We start from the raw sequence: 19,971 nt of genomic DNA, 5'->3' as shown, positions 1-19,971 counted from the left end.
ATAGTGACGTAAGCTTCGATCCGCCGGACTCAGTCCAACACAGATCGATTCTTACGTCACTCCAGATGTTCCGAACGCAAGATCGGCACAATCTGACTACTTTTGGGAGTTATCAAATGACTACCAGGTACGCTCAGCACCAGCGTACCTGGAGGCGGCGGATCCCATAGGAATCAATGGGAGTCTGACCATAGCGAAAGTTCATGTCGCTGCTGCCCGACATCCCATTTATTCCTATGGGAGCTGTCTACACCTAAAACCCTAACATGTACCCCGAGTATAAACACCCCTAATCTGCCCCCCTACACCGCTGCCACCTATATTAAACATGCTAACCCCTAAACCGCCGCTCCCGGAGCCCACCGCCACTCTAATAAACTGATTAACCCCTAAACCACCACTCCCGGACCCCGCCGCCACCTACATAATACCTATTAACCCCTATCCTGCCGCCCCTATTCCGCCGCCACCTATAATAAATTTATGAACCCCTATCCTGCCGATCCCGTACCCCGCCACAACTAAATAAATTGTTTAACCCCTAAACCACCGCTCCCGGACCCCGCCGCCACCTATATTAAGCTTATTAACCCCTAATCTGCCCCCCCTACACCGTCGCCACCTATAATAAATTTATTAACCCCTATCCTGCCCCCCCTATACCGCCGCCATCTATATTAAACTAATTAACCCCTAAACATAAGTCGAACACTAACCCTAACACCCCCTAACTTAAATATTATTTTAATAAATCTAAATAAAATTACTATTACAGGGAGTGCAGAATTATTAGGCAAATGAGTATTTTGACCACATCATCCTCTTTATGCATGTTGTCTTACTCCAAGCTGTATAGGCTCGAAAGCCTACTACCAATTAAGCATATTAGGTGATGTGCATCTCTGTAATGAGAAGGGGTGTGGTCTAATGACATCAACACCCTATATCAGGTGTGCATAATTATTAGGCAACTTCCTTTCCTTTGGCAAAATGGGTCAAAAGAAGGACTTGACAGGCTCAGAAAAGTCAAAAATAGTGAGATATCTTGCAGAGGGATGCAGCACTCTTAAAATTGCAAAGCTTCTGAAGCATGATCATCGAACAATCAAGCGTTTCATTCAAAATAGTCAACAGGGTCGCAAGAAGCGTGTGGAAAAACCAAGGCGCAAAATAACTGCCCATGAACTGAGAAAAGTCAAGCGTGCAGCTGCCAAGATGCCACTTGCCACCAGTTTGGCCATATTTCAGAGCTGCAACATCACTGGAGTGCCCAAAAGCACAAGTTGTGCAATACTCAGAGACATGGCCAAGGTAAGAAAGGCTGAAAGACGACCACCACTGAACAAGACACACAAGCTGAAACGTCAAGACTGGGCCAAGAAATATCTCAAGACTGATTTTTCTAAGGTTTTATGGACTGATGAAATGAGAGTGAGTCTTCATGGGCCAGATGGATGGGCCCGTGGCTGGATTGGTAAAGGGCAGAGAGCTCCAGTCCGACTCAGACGCCAGCAAGGTGGATGTGGAGTACTGGTTTGGGCTGGTATCATCAAAGATGAGCTTGTGGGGCCTTTTCGGGTTGAGGATGGAGTCAAGCTCAACTCCCAGTCCTACTGACAGTTTCTGGAAGACACCTTCTTCAAGCAGTGGTACAGGAAGAAGTCTGCATCCTTCAAGAAAAACATGATTTTCATGCAGGACAATGCTCCATCACACGCGTCCAAGTACTCCACAGCGTGGCTGTCAAGAAAGGGTATAAAAGAAGAAAATCTAATGACATGGCCTCCTTGTTCACCTGATCTGAACCCCATTGAGAACCTGTGGTCCATCATCAAATGTGAGATTTACAAGGAGGGAAAACAGTACACCTCTCTGAACAGTGTCTGGGAGGCTGTGGTTGCTGATGCACGCAATGTTGATGGTGAACAGATCAAAACACTGACAGAATCCATGGATGGCAGGCTTTTGAGTGTCCTTGCAAAGAAAGGTGGCTATATTGGTCACTGATTTGTTTTTGTTTTGTTTTTGAATGTCAGAAATGTATATTTGTGAATGTTGAGATGTTATATTGGTTTCACTGGTAAAAATAAATAATTGAAATGGGTATATATTTGTTTTTTGTTAAGTTGCCTAATAATTATGCACAGTAATAGTCACCTGCACACACAGATATCCCCCTAAAATAGCTATAACTAAAAACAAACTAAAAACTACTTCCAAAACTATTCAGCTTTGATATTAATGAGCTTTTTGGGTTCATTGAGAACATGGTTGTTGTTCAATAATAAAATTAATCCTCAAAAATACAACTTGCCTAATAATTCTGCACTCCCTGTATTAACTAAATTAATCCTATTTAAAACTAAATACTTACCTATAAAATAAACCCTAATATAGCTACAATATAACTAATAATTATATTGTAGCTATTTTAGGATTTATTTTTATTTTACAGGCAAATTTCAATTTATTTTAACTAGGCACAATAGCTATTAAATAGTTATTAACTATTTAATAGCTACCTAGTTAAAATAAAGACAAATTTACCTGAGAAAATAAAAACTAAACTAAGTTACAATTACACCTAACACTACACTATAATTAAATAAATTATTCCTTTTAAAACTAAATACTTACCTGTAAAATAAACCCTAAGATAGCTACAATGTAATTAATAATTACATTGTAGCTATTTTAGGATTTATATTTATTTTACAGGTAACTTTGTATTTATTTTAACTAGGTAGAATAGTTATTAAATAGTTATTAACTATTTAATAACTACCTAGCTAAAAGAAATACAAAATTACCTGTAAAATAAATCCTAACCTACGTTACAATTAAACCTAACAATACACGATCATTAAATAAATTAAATTAATTAACTACAAATACATAGGTTAGGATTTATTTTACGGGTAATTTTGTATTTCTTTTAGCTAGGTAGTTATTAAATAGTTAATCCTATCAGCCAATCGGAATTTGAGGGACGCCATCTTGGATGATGTCCCTTAAAGGAACCTTCATTCGTCGGGTAGGCGTCGTTGGAAGAGGATGGCTCCTCGTCGGCTCGTTTGAAGAAGGCTCTGCTCCGCTCCGGATGGATGAAGATTGAAGACGCCGCATGGATGAAGACTTCTATCGGATGGAAGACCTCTTCAGCGCCCCTTGGATGATGACTTCGGCTGCTGCGAATGTCCTCTTCTGTTCCATCAGTGGTCGGCTGGCTGAAGACGGCTAAAGGTAGGATGATCTTCAGGGGGTTAGTGTTAGGTTTTTTTAAAGGGGGTTTGGGTGGGTTAGAGTAGGGGTATGTGGGTGGTGGGTTTTAATGTTGGGGGGGGGTTGTATATTTTTTAACATGCAAAAGAGCTGAATACTTTGGGGCATGCCCCGCAAAAGGCCCTTTTAAGGGCTGGTAATAGAGCTGTTAACTTTCGTTATTTAGAATAGGGTAGGGCATTTTTTTATTTTGGGGGCTTTGTTATTTTATTAGGGGGCTTAGATTAGGTGTAATTAGCTTAAAAATCTTGTAATATTTTTTTATTTTTTATAACTTAGTTTTTATTTATTTTTTGTACTTTAGTTAGTTTATTTAATTGTATTTAATTGTAGGTATTGGTAGTTAATTTAATTTATTTAATGATAGTGTAGTGTTAGGTTTAATTGTAACTTAGGTTAGGATTTATTTTACAGGTAATTTTGTATTTCTTTTAGCTAGGTAGTTATTAAATAGTTAATAACTATTTAATAGCTATTGTGCCTAGCTAAAATAAATTGAAAGTTGCCTGTAAAATAAATATAAATCCTAAAATAGCTACAATGTAATTATTAATTACATTGTAGCTATCTTAGGGTTTATTTTACAGGTAAGTATTTATTTTTAAATAGGAATAATTTAGTTAATGATAGTGTAGTGTAGTGTTAGGTGTAATTGCAACTTAGGTTAGTTTTTATTTTACAGGTAAATTTGTCTTTATTTTAACTAGATAGCTATTAAATAGTTAATAACTATTTAATAGCTATTGTGCCTAGTTAAAATAAATTGAAATTTGCCGGTAAAATAAAAATAGATCCTAAAATAGCTACAATATAATTATTAGTAATATTGTAGCTATATTAGGTTTTATTTTATAGGTAAGTATTTAGTTTTAAATAGGAATAACTAATTTAATAAGAGTAATATTTATTTAGATTTATTTAATTAATATTTAAGTTAGGGGGGTGTTAGGGTTAGGGTTAGACTTAGGTTTAGGGGTTAATAATTTTATTATAGGTTGCGGCGGTATAGGGGGGGCAGGATAGGGGTTAATACATTTATTATAGGTGGCGACGGTGTAGGGGGGGCAGATTAGGGGTTAATAAGTTTAATATAGGTGGCGGCGGGGTCCGAGAGCGGCGGTTTAGGGGTTAAACAATTTATTTAGTTGCGGCGGGGTACAGGATCGTCAGGATAGGGTTCAATAAATTTATTATAGGTGGCGGCAGTATAGGGGGGCAGGATAGGGGTTAATAGGTATTATGTAGGTGGTGGCGGGGTCCAGGAGCTGCAGTTTAGGGGTTAATCAGTTTATTAGAGTGGCGGTGGGCTCCAGAAGCGGCGGTTTAGGGGTTAATACATTTATTATAGTTGCGGCGGGGTCTAGGAGCGGCAGTTTAGGGGTTAATAACTTTATTTAGTTACAGTGGGCTCCGAGGGCGCCGGTATAGGGGGTAGAACAGTGTAGTTTAGTGTTGGTGCTTAGGGACAGCTTATCAATAAAGCTGGGAAAAAGCCGAAGAGCAGCGAGATCAGATGAGTGATAACTATCACAGTCCGCTGCTCATCGCCCCGTACTTGGTGCGCGGCTTTTTGACAGCTTTTTTGATAACTTTGGCGAGCGTATTCAGGTCCGCGGCGACGATGTGAGGCGAGCTTAGGCGGGCGTATTGGGGCCGGCGAAGGCAGGTAAGTAGACGGCTTGATAACTAGAGGCCTCTGAGGCTAAATTTTACCTAGAGTTTTGTTTCTCACATTCAAGCCGTCTTGAATGTTGTGGCATTTCAGTTTAATTAATAACAAGTAAAATATCGGACTTAAGCCACACCCACAAGTCACTGATCCAGATCTGACAGAGCTCCATTTCAAGGCATCACAAAGGTAAACTTTTTATTCTCTGATGGTCATTTTCACTTGAACTCATTCTATCTCTGTGGATACACAATATTGTTGATCTCTGCCTATGTTATAAAAAATTCTGTAAAAATTAACTGAATGATCTGCAGTTGTGAACCAGTGTTCACTAAATTTGTTACCTGTTTAAAAGAACAGGCATAACATAACATAATGTCCGGTGAAACTCTTTTCTAAGAGCCATATATTTTAAAGTTATTGCAGATCTTTGTTAACATCTGCAAAAGGATGTTTGAAGTTTGTCTTTCCTCCTTAGAAGGGTTTTAATCTTGGGGCAAAAGATAGTTGTTCTAAAATGTTTGTAACCATGTTCTGACACAAACAGGTGCTGCAGATACTGTGAGAGAATGAAATCCACAAAATATATTTGATAGTTCCAAAAGTCAAATATATTTGATTTTATATTTGATTTTGATTTTATATCCACTACAAGTTCTTGCTTAGGATGGATGTACACTGTAATTAGGGATGGGCGAATGTTTCTTAACATTCGAAAAACGGCACGAATTTTAACACATTCGTTCGTTCGAATCGAATTTCGAATGTTTACATAACATTCTAACATTTGATTTTCGATTGTTCGGTTTCGAATTTTACGATTACATTCGAAAATATTCTTTTCGAAAAATTTGAATTTAGATTGTAATAGTATTTCTAATGCTTTTTCTTTAAATGTAATATTCGAATTATGCAATATTCGAATTCGAAAAATTCGAATTTAGATTGTAATAGTATTTCTAATGCTTTTTCTTTAAATGTAATATTCAAATTATGCAATATTCGAATTCGAAAAATTCGAATTTAGATTGTAATAGTATTTCTAATGCTTTTTCTTTAAATGTAATATTCGAATTATGCAATACGTGTATTCGAATTCGAAAAATGTGAATTTAGATTGTAATAGTATTTCTAATGCTTTTTCTTTAAATGTAATCGAATTATGCAATATTCGAATTCGAAAAATTTGAATTTATATTTGAATTCGAAAAATTCGAATTTATATGTTTGTAATAGTATTTCTAATGCTTTCTTTAAATGTAATATTCGAATTATGCAATATTCTATATGGAAACATTCGAAATGATATATTTGTATCTATTATATACCAATTTACTAGATTCCCGCCCTACCACATGAACTATTGAACTTCTGAATAGTATTTGTTAAATAGAATGTTAAATTCGAAATTTCGAATGTGGACATTCGATATAATTATAAACATTCGAATTCGAAAGTGACATTCGAAAACTGTAAATAACATTCGATTTTCGAATTTTTAAGAATATTCGTTCTTATCGACATTCGGATTTAGAATTCGAATTTCGGTAATAACATTCGTTCTACATTCGAAATTCGAAAATTTACACATTCGCCCATCCCTAACTGTAATCCAAAAGGTGACTGCAGGTAACAGGTTTGTAACTGTTAATTTTCCCAAATTAGCTGAGTAAAGATTAGGAGAATGACTGGCAAAGTTTGTCAGCCTATACACACAAATTACTGATCACCTGTGGAAAGGTGAGTCAGACTTTTATTGTGAGGAAACAGAAAAAAAAGGGCAGGAGAAAAAATTAAAGGAACAGTACATGATGCACTTATGACAAAAAAACATACAGAAAACTACCACCTATCAGAACCATAGATATCAGTACTGTATAAAGGATTATCATTCTATCCAAGTACAAATCTAGACAACATACAACTGTACTCAGACTTAGAAGAATTCTTTGGGAGATCGTGGCTAAAATAATTTTTTTATGACAAAAAAAATACCAGCACTATGGAGGACTACAATGGAAGCAAAAACAACACAACCTTCACACCTGCACCAGGACACAATACAAAATTTGACAGCTATATTGAAAGCTTCCGGTTGAGAACAGCTTTCCTGCTTAACACACAGCAGAAAAAAATAATGTATAACCTCTCACATTTAGAAAAAAATGCTATACAAAACAATGACAATATTACCATTAAGCCTGCAGACAAGGGAGGAGCAGTGGTGATCATGAATACACAGGACTATATCACAGGGGGAAATAGACAATTATCAGATCAAACTTATTACAATAAACTGGAAAAGGACCCCACCCCGGAATACACTTTGCAACTTAGGAGACTAATAAAAACATTCCCTAAACACACGCAACATAAACTGGACAAACTGGTGCCCTCTAACCCTAGCATAGGGACATTCTACATGCTCCCAAAAATCTACAAACTAGGGAACACAGGGAGACCAATAATAACTGGCATGGACACTCTGACTGAGCAAATATTTGGCATAGTGGAGAATATTCTTAAGCCCTTAGTTATTAAAACCACTAGCTTTATAAAAGACACCAGTGATTTTCTTAACAAAATCAGCCAGATAACAGAATTGCCAGAGGATACTATACTTGTGACAATGGATGTGTAATCCCTGTACAGCAATATTCCACATAAAGATGGTATTGAGGCCTGTTTAAACTTTCTTTCCTCAGACAGCTCTAACCAGACATATAGTGCTTCTACAGTCAGTAAACTTACAGAATTTATACTCACCCAAAAATATTTAATCTTCAATAACTCCATCTATTTACAAACTATGGGAACAGCCATGGGCGCCAAAATGGCACCACAGTATGCAAACCTCTTAAATGCTGATTTAGAACAGAGATTCCTAGCTACTGATATTTTCATCATATGGACAGAAGGAGAAAAAACCTAGAACATTTTCATAAATCATTTAATCTATTTCATGCATCAATCAAGCTTAAAATTGACTTTTCTAGAGACTGTGTCAGCTTCCTGGATACAACAATATCCATCACAAATGGCAAATTACATTCATCTGTATACAGGAAACCAACAGATGCAGCTACCTCCACAGCTCCAGCTCCCATCCCAATCACGTTAGAAAATCCATAATCTACAGTCAGGCCACCAGATATCACAGAATTTGATCAGACACCAAGGACCGTGACAAACACCTCATCACACTGTCCCAATCATTCAGAGAAAAAGGTTACAAAACAAGGGTTATAAACAAACAAATTAACTCTGCCCTTAATACCCCACGTGAACACTTGCTACAATACAGGAAGAAGAAAAACATTTTGTTTATCCTGCTAGTTGTCAAATATAACCCTGCTGTAGAAGGAATATGAAAAATCATAAAAGACTTACAGCCACTACTCTTAGAGGATCCCACACTTAAAAAAATCTTTCCGACTTCCGGTGGGGGGCGGAGCTAGCAGAGGCACGCTAGCACGATGCTCTGAGGGAAAGAGCTAATCTCCATTCAACCCACAGCGCACAGATTCCTTGGCCCGATTGAAATTGGGGCCTGGAATGCTTAGACAGCGCTAGGAAGTCCTGTACACATGCCGGTTGCCCTGTCGGCTAGGGCGCAGCGGAGGCGAACAAAACCAACAGATACCCCGAGAAGACGCTGAGCAGGCAGACGCGGTAAGCTGCTGGAGGGCAGCGCTGGTAATTTCCTCTCTGCCTGGTTCAACGAAAGCCGAGGCGACTTGCGGTATCAGCTGTTCTGTGCATAACAGGTGAAAGGCCAAGAGGAAGAATCGGCAGCAACAGGAGTATAGAGGCACTTGCTTGTGGAATTCAGCTGGAGTTTCCCGGCACATAGCTTCATGGTACAGGTGGCGCAGGAAAGTTGGTACAAACTGTATCTCTGTCGCAAGAAAGTTGGGGTTGCTGCTGGAAGTGCTCGGTGAAGTGGATATATGGCAAGCAGTGACAACTTACACAGCTACCAGGCCTGGTCTACGTCTCAATCTAGAGGTATCTGCATGATGTCACAACAGATACGTGAGTAACTCTGGGAAATTGTATATTTTGCTTATTTGCTATTCCCGCTGGCTTGTGTGGACTGACGGGCTGTAGAGGCTTTAAGGGAAGCGTGGGTGCTGTGCTAACAAGCTATATTAACATGCCGCTTGACCGCAATTAACAAGCTCTGCATGTGCCCCTATTACTAAAATAATAACGCCTCAGACTGGACTTTATGTTATCCTACTAAAGAGAGCCCCAATTTGCTTATTAAGGCCCGACTACAACTTTAGACCAGGGGTCTGTTGGACTTTAAGTCTTCCCTATTATTGCGCACAAGGAGCACATATACACTTAAAGCGCCACTGCCTGCTTTCTTGCCCAATTAGTGCTTGAAGTGACTTCCAATAAGACTGGTGTGGGTTATATGGCTCCTGGACATACTACAAGTGGGTATTCAGGCTCCTTGGGTCAAGAAGGGCCCCTCTAATCAAGTGGTCCTGTACTTAGTTTCTTGTAGTCTGGCTCATTTCCATAACAGCGCTATTGCACTATATACAAAACTGCTGTAAAGATCAGCTAATACTTGGAAGTTTCAGCTGGTCATTTGGGCCTGGAGGCTATTGAGCTATAAGAGAGCGTGAAAGTCCCCAAGAAGTAACCTCTATATATCTTTGGATCCTGCTTGATAAAAATCTGTACTAGGAAACCAGATTCTAGTGCATAAAGGAAAAACATATAATTTGCTGGGACAGTTCTTGGTATCAGGGGACACGGGGTGACTTGGCTGACTGTTTAATCTGTGGCCTTTTTTTTTTAGTCAACCTCACCTGCTACTTCCCTCTACCTTGCTGCAGAGACTCACTGGACATAAGTATCTACCAACACAATCTCAGCTGAATTACAAATGTGAATGTTGTTTCCTAACCTCATTGGTTTTTGTGTTTCCTTTTTTTCTTTTTCTTTTTTTTTTCTCCTTCCTTAGTCCTTTTTAGGAATGTAAAACCATTTTGTGTTTCTGCTACTCATTATCAAATCAGAAAGTAGCTATTTTGGGGGATCTGAACACATCTGTGTAAATTGCGATATAATAGTGTCAATAGCATTGGTTTCTGTGTCTTTTGTTTTCTTGCAGGTTTTTTAGGAATATAACATAATTTTATGTCTTTGTTACCTATTATCAAACTGGAAAGTACCTATTTTGGGAGAATCTGAACACAAATGTGTAAATTGCTATATAATAGTGTCAAGAAATGTTTTTTTTTCTTTCTAGAGATCTGTAGTGGGTCTGCCTGCTTTTTGCTTTAAGCAAATCTGCACAGTAAGATCTATATATAAGATATTTTGTTCTATTGTGGGGCTCAGGGGATATTTAATTAAAATACCTAAAGTAAGTGTTTAACCCCTACATCAAGAAACAGAGAGGAAAAGGCACAGGGTTTCTATTGCCTGCACCTCATGTTATTTCCAGGGGCATTTACATTATATCTATGTGAAATATAGATAATACCCTTTATAGCCACAATTACACCAGGTTTTGACAAACTTTGTAGGAGGAGTTACTAACCCCTACAACCTATTAGGGAACACGGATATTAGGCCCTTGGACCCCAAAAACATTTAAGATTACTAACTTTTTAAATCTACTAACTGATGTTGGCAATTGTATGCACTCTAAAGCAAAATCTGCTTAAGGGTAAAATTCTAGGAACAGTATAACTTTACATCTCTTAGAATAAACTTCTGTGGAAAGTAGCTGTTTTGAGCGTTCACTTAGCCTAGAACATAGCCACAATAATTTCTAGGTGGTATCGTGCACAACACCTACTATCACTTACACTCACTATCACTTATAGACCACTGTCCAGCCGGACCATTCTAGACGGTTTGGATTTAATTGTGATCACTGTTTATTTCTATTTCACACGACTCACTAACCCCTCACTTTGCACGCTCACTATCAATACCCTTCTGCGCCCTCACTAATTGCTTTTTTGATAAGCCCCTTTTTTCCGTCACTTAACCACTTGCACTTCACTATCTGGATAGAGCCTCTCTGTCCTACCCTCTCATGGACAAATATATGTCACAATCCAAACCCAATTCACCAGCGATGCCACCTAAGCAGAAATATAAAAGGGCTAAATCTATTGATTTGGAGGTTCATAATGACTCCAACCTGAGTAATATTGACACAACAGCACTTTTGCATCAAATATCTCTACTATTTACACCACAGTTCGAAGGGTTGAAAGAAGAAATAGTTAATCTATCGACAGAGGTTAAACAGTTTTCACCTAGACTTTCAGAATTAGAAACTAGAGTTTCAGACGTTGAGGATAAAATGCACACTCAAGAACAGACCACCACTACACAAGAGAAATTGTTACACACATTGCAAGCAAGATTAGAGGATCTGGAAGACAGATCACGCCGTAATAACCTTAGGGTTATTGGGCTACCTGAAAATATAGAATTCTCAGATCTCCTTAAATTTGCTTCTTCTACACTCCCACAATTAGTGGGTAGCTGTATAGAGAATCTGGTGATCCCAGTAGAAAGAGCCCATAGATTAGGACCACCACGTAAACAATTAGATGGGTCCCCAAAACCCAGACCCGTAATCATAAAATTCTTAAACTTTCAAGACAAGTTCCATATACTTAGGCTTTATTGTAAGAACAATGGAATTATGATAGGCCAAACGAGGCTTCTCTTATTCCAAGACTTTTCAGTGGAAACACAGGCAAAACGGAAGGTGATGGCACCATACTGCTCCAGACTTATAAAAGCCAACATCAAGGCGAGACTTCTTTATCCAGCTAAAATTCTGCTGGAGAAGGATGGTGCCACACTCACATTTACCAAACCAGAGGAAATACAAGGTTTCTGCTTAGATAATGGGATTTTATAAAGTTATAAGGCACCCGAGTTGTTTAAGATTTGCGGTTGGAGGGATGGATACTCCGCTGCAGCCAGGTTGCCCAAATTTTGTGTTATGCCTTCTTTCTACTTTTTCTTTTTTTTTTTTTTTTTGCGCCTTCCCTTCTTCCTCTCCCCCTCCTCTTTCCTCCCCCCTATCGCTGGGTAATTAATAAAGATGCATAAATTAAAGTTGTTATCCTGGAATATTGGGGGGATTTCCTCACCAATTAAATGAAAACTAATGATAAAACACCTTGGGTCCTATAAACCCGATATAGCCTTTATCCAAGAGACCCACCTCCCCCCGGTAGAAGCACTGAAACTTCAAAGTAAATGGGTTGGTGAGGTTTTATATACACCTTATAGTCAAAGGAAAAGAGGGTTGGCCATTTTGCTAAATAAACAGCTAGAGTATCAGGTAGACTCAGTAGAAAATGACCCAGAAGGAAGATACCAAATTGCTAAAATCCAAATTAATAAAAACTTCTATGTGTTTTGTAATTTATATGGTCCTAATAAAACAGAAAGAGAATTCTGGGATTCATTAAGTAAAAAGTTATTTAATTTCATGGGGGAGAATATAATTATTGTTGGTGACTATAATATGACATTTTCATACACCCTAGATAGATTCAACAGTAAATCTACTGATAAGAAGACGAGGGAAGCAAAGATACTCTCTAAGTTCTGTCAGAAGTTGTCTCTTAAGGATATTTGGCGAATACAACACCCAGATCATAGGGAATATACATGTGAATCTAAATCATTTAGATCCTTTTCGAAAATAGATTTCTTTTTAATCTCTAACCAAATGTTGCGGTCAGATATTAAATCAGACATCAAAGAAATTAAATTATCTGATCATGCAATTATCTCGCTAGAAATTCAGCATAGAGCACCGCTCCGGTCTAATAATGCGCGTTTTTTTTCCCACAATACCTTATTCATAATATCAAGTTTTCTACGTGGCTGCAACAGAGGTGGAAAGAGTTTTTTGATTTTAATAAGAGCTACCTGAGTAAACCCGAAATTCTCTGGGAAACTGCGAAGGCAGTGATGAGAGGTGAAATAAAAGCATATTTAATCAGGGATAAGGCCAAAAGAAAACAGAGAGAGGAACAGTTAGCTAACACACTTAAGAATAAATATTCTCAATACATCCAGAATCCCTCTACAGTAAATTGGAATAAATATAAAAGTGCTAAATTGGAACGGGACCTCTTCTTCAAACAATTAATGATAGTAGATGACCAGAAGCAAAAAGCCTTCTTTGCAGGAAGTCAGGGCATATCGGCCAGAACACTAGCTAAAATTGTAAAGGCTAAACAACAAAAACATTTTATTTCAGCTATTAAATACCAAGGTAAAAGATTGATCAAGAGCTCAGAGATAAGAGAGGCTTTCCTAGATTACTTTCAAAAAGTATATTATTGTACATCAATAGATAAAGCCAACAAAGATCTACAAATACTCAATGAACCAATTACGATTAAAGAGATATCGGATGCGATAATTAACTTAAAAGCAGGCAAAGTGCCCAGCCCGAATGATCTCCCGGCTGAATTTTATAAACTCTCCCGTGAACAAATTCTCCCTCTTCTCCAGTCTTTATTTAATGATTATTTTATTAACAATAAAGTACAGTCCTCCCTGTTCTCCGCTTCACATGTGGTCTTGATCCTGAAAAAAGGAAAAGACCCTCAAGCGCCAGCATCTTATAGACCTATTTCTCTCCTAAATCAGGATTACAAATTGTTGACAGCCATTATCTCGAACAGACTCAAAAGTTGTCTAGATTATATAATACATCCTGACCAAATGGGGTTTATGATAGGACGTAATCCAGTTAAAAACATTCGGAAAGCACAATTAGTATTGGACTTCTTCGCAAATAAAACGTTCCAGAAATCTCATGTTAGACCTGACCTAGCAATCTTAACGGTCGATGCCGAAAAGGCATTCGACTCAATCGGATGGGATCACCTTTTTAGGTCACTGGAAGGTTTCGGTCTATCGGGCTGTTTCCATCAGTTCATACAGAGGCTCTATAGTAACCCATTGTCAGCAATTATTATTAACGGAGAAACATCGAACAGATTCCCATTGGGGAGAGGGACTCGCAGGGCTGCCCGCTATCCCTACTATTATTTAGTCTATCCTTAGAGCCACTGGCAGTATATTTGAGACAGGAAATAAAAGGAATTAGGATAGGTACCCAAAAAATTGTACTCTCGCTTTTCGCAGACGATCTTTTATTGTTCCTTAGTAATACCGCGCAGGCTATACCTCAAGCTCTCCATATATTTAGCTTGTTTGGATCTTTTTCCGGATATAGGACCAATAATGAAAAATCTGAGCTTTTATGGATATATAAACCAAGTAAAGAAGTGATTCATCCTTTTCAGGAAACTACATGTCTGCGCTACCTTGGTGTGTTTCTAAGTAGTAACCCTAGGCTATGGTATGAAATGAATTTTCTGAAATGTATAGCAGATATACAAGATAAGTTGCAGAACTGGTCCAACTTGCTATTAAGTATTTCTGCAAGAATTATGCTTATTAAAACTATTATGTTCCCTAAATTATTCTATTTTCTACAGAATTTCCCCCTTTTATTATATAATAAAGATATTTCTCGAATCCAGAGGATCTTCAACAATTTTATCTGGCGTGGGAAGAAACCACGTATAGCTCTTTCAACGTTAACTCTTTCTAAAGCTCATGGGGGCCTGGCGTGTCTGAATATTAGACTCTATAACTATGTAGCGGTGGGTAAGTTTGCGCTTGATTGGATCACCCAAAAAGAACAGGTTACTTGGTACGACTTGGAATCATTTCTAATATCCCCTTTTGACCTGAAAGCGTTACTTCATAATCCAGCGACGAAACTTCCAGTTAACGTATCACAATTCTTCATTTTGAAAGATGTTGTGACCGCCTGGCAGAAGATCTGTAAAGCGTTACAGAGTAACTTCCGTAAATCACAGTTTCTTCCTTTAATGGGTAATCCCAGCTTTTTACCAGGTCTGAAGCCATCTGTGTTTTCAGAATGGGCCTTAAAAGGCCTAAATTCACTTGGTCAATTATGTCTAGACAATAAGCTGGTAATAAGGTCCTTTGAGGAATTGAAAGTTAAATACAATCTAGCAAACACATATTTTTTTGCTTATTTACAGATAAGCCACTGGATAGGGAATTTGAGATTGGAAACAGGTTCGGAATTGGAGGCTGGAGAATTAGGGAGAATAATTAAGTTATATCGGGAAGGGTGCAGCAAAACTACTTATCTATACAAAACCTTGATCAATGCCCAAGGTGCTCTTCATATTGATAGAATAACAGAGAAATGGAAGAAGGTACTACCCTGGGTGGAGAGGGAGCGGGTCGTGGCTAGTATGAGGTTAATATCCAAGGCCACATTTTCAGTTAGCTGGCAAGAATCTCATCTTAGGCTGTTGAACATGTCATATTTGTCTCCTGCTAGAATATCAAAGTGGACGGGTTCCACAGAGCGAGGCGATTGTCCTAAATGTAGACAGGCAATGGCAGATTTATTACACTGTGTCTGCAAATGCCCCAAAATAGTGCAATTTTGGAATAAAGTGAATTTTTGGTGTAATAAACTTTTGGGAAACCAGATACAGATTACACAAAAGGAGATACTTTTCCTCTTCAATTTTGACTCACTAACAATTAATTATAGATTTCTAAATGCAATAATATTGATAACTAGGAATGTGATATTTACTAATTGGAAAATTAAGGGAAATGTAAGGTTCTCAGAATTCTTGAGCAAAGCACAGCACCAAATAATATTGGAACAATATAACATGAAAGCTTGCAGTAATAAACAACTACATCGATTCTTTGCCAAATGGAAACCTCTGATTTTGGCTCTTCCCATAAATTCCTAATTACAATTAACAGCCGCTTTTAGGAAATCTGAGTGGTTCATACAGCAGATAGATACAGGAATATTCCCAAGGATATGGCTATCAGTATCGGTTAGTTAGTGAGGGGGGGGAATCAATCCCCTTCCCGCCGTTTCTTTTCTCCTTTCCCCCTTCCCGTCTCCCCCCTCCCCTCCCCCCCCCCCCTTTTTTTTTTTTTTTTTTCTTCTTTCTCTTTTTCCTCTTCTTTATTTTTCAGTGTATGATTATTTATATTCTGAACTAATTACGAATCTATTGCCTTTACCCAGAATTATGGGTAAGGCATAAGATTTATCACTTTATGATATAAGAGATTGACGTTAAAAATATGCTTGTTATTAAAGGTCAGCGCTATATGAGACTGTGATGTACTATGCCAAATATGTTGTAATTGGTATTTACCACGGCTGTAATTGTTTTTGTTGATATCATTTAAGTATAATTTGACGCAAGGGCATTTGTAAAATGTTAAAATGGAAAAAAAACAATATGTGATTTCTCTTTTATACAAATTCTGTAAAGTTATTATTTGGTCAATAAAATGTTTGCCACAGAAAGCTACTCCTTGATAAAAAGAACACCCAGAATGGAACCAAGCACTGCAACAAAGCTCTCTGCAAACTACGTCAACACATTTGTGAAAGCAACACAGCTAATCACAAGAGTAAATCCTATAACATTAAAGGGGCATATTCATGTTTATCTGCAAATGTGGTATACACAATACATTGCACTGCATGTGAAGTGGGATGTTATATTGGAGAAACAAGCCAAAAACTGCACCTTTGGATAAACTTACACAGACACTCAATACTGTACCCCTGTTGGTCACCATTTCACCCAACCTGACCACTCCATCCAAAACCTCAATTCAAGATTCTCAGAGGCAACTTCAAAAACACCATGAAAAGAAAAACCTTTGAAATGAAAATGATAATGCACTTCAACTTGTTAAATTCTGCACTAAATGTGGACTCTGGTTTCTTAACCCATTATCAAAATGTGTTGTAATGTACTTTGATATACTGTAGTCAATTACATTGTATATTCCACACTCTCTATGCATAGGTACGCAGGTAAGCTTATGTCCACACTTTTGTCATTATTATTATTCCCCCCTTTTTTTTTTCTTTCCTTTCTTATACTCCCCTGTATATCTTTTTTTTTTTTTTTTTAATAATTTTTATTGAGGTTGAAAATGCAGAATATCAGATGAATAACATAGCAAAAATCATAAACATGAGTAGGAAGAAAAACATAATAATCGCTTGAATCATATCCTACAGTCAATTCTGCTTCATTGAGAAGACACTGAACATAGTAAAGATAAACCTCAAAATTGGTGTTTTGTTTTTAAACAGTATAACATAATAGACATCATATTAACCCAAAATGAAGTAGAATAGAAATATCAAACTAAGGCCCATAGTAAAAAAGAACTAAAAAATATAAACCTAAAGACATAGGGGCCTCCTAGAAATGGGAATCTAATAAAGGAGGGGTAATTCCAGATTGCGGTATGTTTCGAGGGAAACCGCCCAAGAGAGCCCTGAACACTATTCCACAGTGTCAGGGAACCATATAGGGGGAAGGGGGAGGGAGGAGGGAGGAGGGTTATGGGGGGGCGGAGATTAATCGTATAACATAGTAAGATTTGACCAGGGTTTACTAATAGTATGTAAAAAAACACTATCCAGCCCAGACCAGCCAATCTGAAAATAAGAGGGGATCGTCGCTAATATAGAGCTAATATAGAGCTTCAGCCTACACCTAATTAACCTCCACTGACAATACGCATAACAGGCAACCTGCCCTAGTGTTGTTAATGAATGAGGAGTAAGAATAATCAGAGGAATGGTAAGGAACGAAAGGGAAACATATTCTAAGTCATAGTAGCCTCAGTGTAATGTGGAGCTTAATTTCAGAGCAAAAATGTTGGTTCTACATAAACCTAGGTATGTCTGTAATATGGATGAGTCATACCATCTGGGTGTGGGCCCTACACCCGACAACTGACAAACCATACAAGTATATACACAAACGACCATAACTTAACACTAAAGTATTGAGCTCTGTGGGTTTAACACCCAGCAAAAAGTGTGAATTACCAGGGAATAGGTAGTGTTTTAGCTGAGCAATAGTGGGGTGATCATTGTAATGACACCCTATGTCTAAGTTTAAATAAGGTATAGGATAGATAAATTTAAAACTTCCCCTTAACAATGAAGAGATTATCCAATAACTGGGCTAAAAAAAAAAAACTGTGTGCCTTAGGTCCCCAGCCTGAAATCTTAACTAGAGGCATTTGAAAACAAGCAACTTTTGATGCACATTGGGTTAAGTGAATTGCCTTATAGGCAAATACAACGTATACCTATATATCCCCATACATTACATCATTGATTGGTATATACATGTGAAAAGGTAAACATTGGCTATAGCGATCCCCAACTTTTAGACATGTGAGTAAAACAAAGGAACATAGCAATCCCCTAAAGGAACAGAAACTGTCCACCACTTAGTGGGAGGTTAAACATTAACTTTGGTCAATGAGAAACATTGAAGGAAATACAATATTACCTATTTCTAACCTATATATCAATATAAATATATAAAGATATGTAGTGAACCCAAGGGTATCAGCTCTAAAGTTACAGGACTGAGAATCTGGGAGGAGACAAAAGTAATATAGTAGAGTAAGCTAGAAAACGCATTATTTAGTTGTATATGAGTTGTGATCAAATGAAGACTCCCCTCCAGTGGTGGAATAGGGCAATTGCATCTCCTATAGAGGGATATTACATTTAAAGCTCTATTTTGCAGAGTAACTTGAAGTTATGTAAATTACTCAACAAATATAGGTCTAAACAGCTTGATAAATAGCAGATATGTAAGCATCTAAACCACATAGCCTTCAAGTACCTCTTTTACATGGTACAGCATACAAATTGAATAGACTAAAGGATCCCAATTGCAACCTACTAATCTAGAGTAATATATGGCTATATAAAAAAACCTAGCAGATAACGATTGTTAATGACTAGTCCAAGCATAGAAAAGGAACCCAATGTATTACTTTAGCGAGTGTTCCCACTGTTGGTGAAATGCTAAAAATGCAGGGTTAAGCCGTATCCACAAGCCCGCAGAGGACTAAAAGGATTCTAAATTATACAGTCCACATTGTCTCACTCCAGCTTTCAGTTTATATGAACAGTAGCGTAGATAATAGGCAAAAGGGAGCTAAACTCCAAAGCAAAAGAAGAATAAAAGTTTGAACAATAATATATCGTCCAAGCCTCTGCATAAAAGTCAGTTGTGGAGAGACCTGATATAGTTCCACTCTGTTTGTCCATATTAGCCTGCTTCAAAATAGGTCAGAGGCATCGTAAACCTCAAAGATAATCTCTCACCCTGGAACAGCTGATCTCCAGAACCAGCTAGAGGCAAAACGCTGCATCCCCAGCACAGCCTATTTTCAGCCCGTACATATGTCGCTGTCGCATCCAGGCCAGCACCACAAAGCAGAGAGGGAACTTCCCAAACTTGGCAGCCGCCCACGGAGGTCACGAACACTGTACTCACAGGTGGGTTTCGGGGTAAGGTCAGATCCCTCGTGAAACATGATGCAGCAATAGCAAACCTTGAAACCGGGTTCGCAGCAGGACAGTCATTGACTTCTACATCGCAGCTTAGCCAGTCTCTGTAGTGAAAGGTATGAGCGTCCCCTTGCTGTAGGGGATCAAAATGGCCGCATGTGATCCAGATATCTGGTAAAGCAGTGCAAATACTCTGATAGATGGGGGGGTCATTAGAATTCAGAGAAAGAGCGACATGCCAATCCGCTGTCAGTATAGGTTTGTCCTCTCCCACCACTGTATCCACACGACACTCATGCAGTACCAGAGCCAAGCTGGTAAAATTATCTTGTAGGAGCTGCATCACAGCCAGCCTCCAGACATCCTGGGCCTCCATTTTGGCTAAACTTTTGGAACTCTCATAGACCTGAAAACGTCCACCCAAGAGCTCCCAATGCCTATGGTGTTACTGTATATGGAAGGGACCCTTTTTAATGTATCAGAGATAGTTTTGGGTGCCAATAATTCTTAATTATATCAAATAAGGGCCAGGAGCTCTTGACACACACGTCTGGTTCCTATGATAGTTGGC

The sequence above is a fragment of the Bombina bombina genome, chromosome 1 (genome assembly GCF_027579735.1).
Source record: "Bombina bombina isolate aBomBom1 chromosome 1, aBomBom1.pri, whole genome shotgun sequence".
In the NCBI taxonomy this organism is placed as follows: domain Eukaryota; kingdom Metazoa; phylum Chordata; class Amphibia; order Anura; family Bombinatoridae; genus Bombina; species Bombina bombina.
This window is presented reverse-complemented; position numbering follows the sequence as displayed.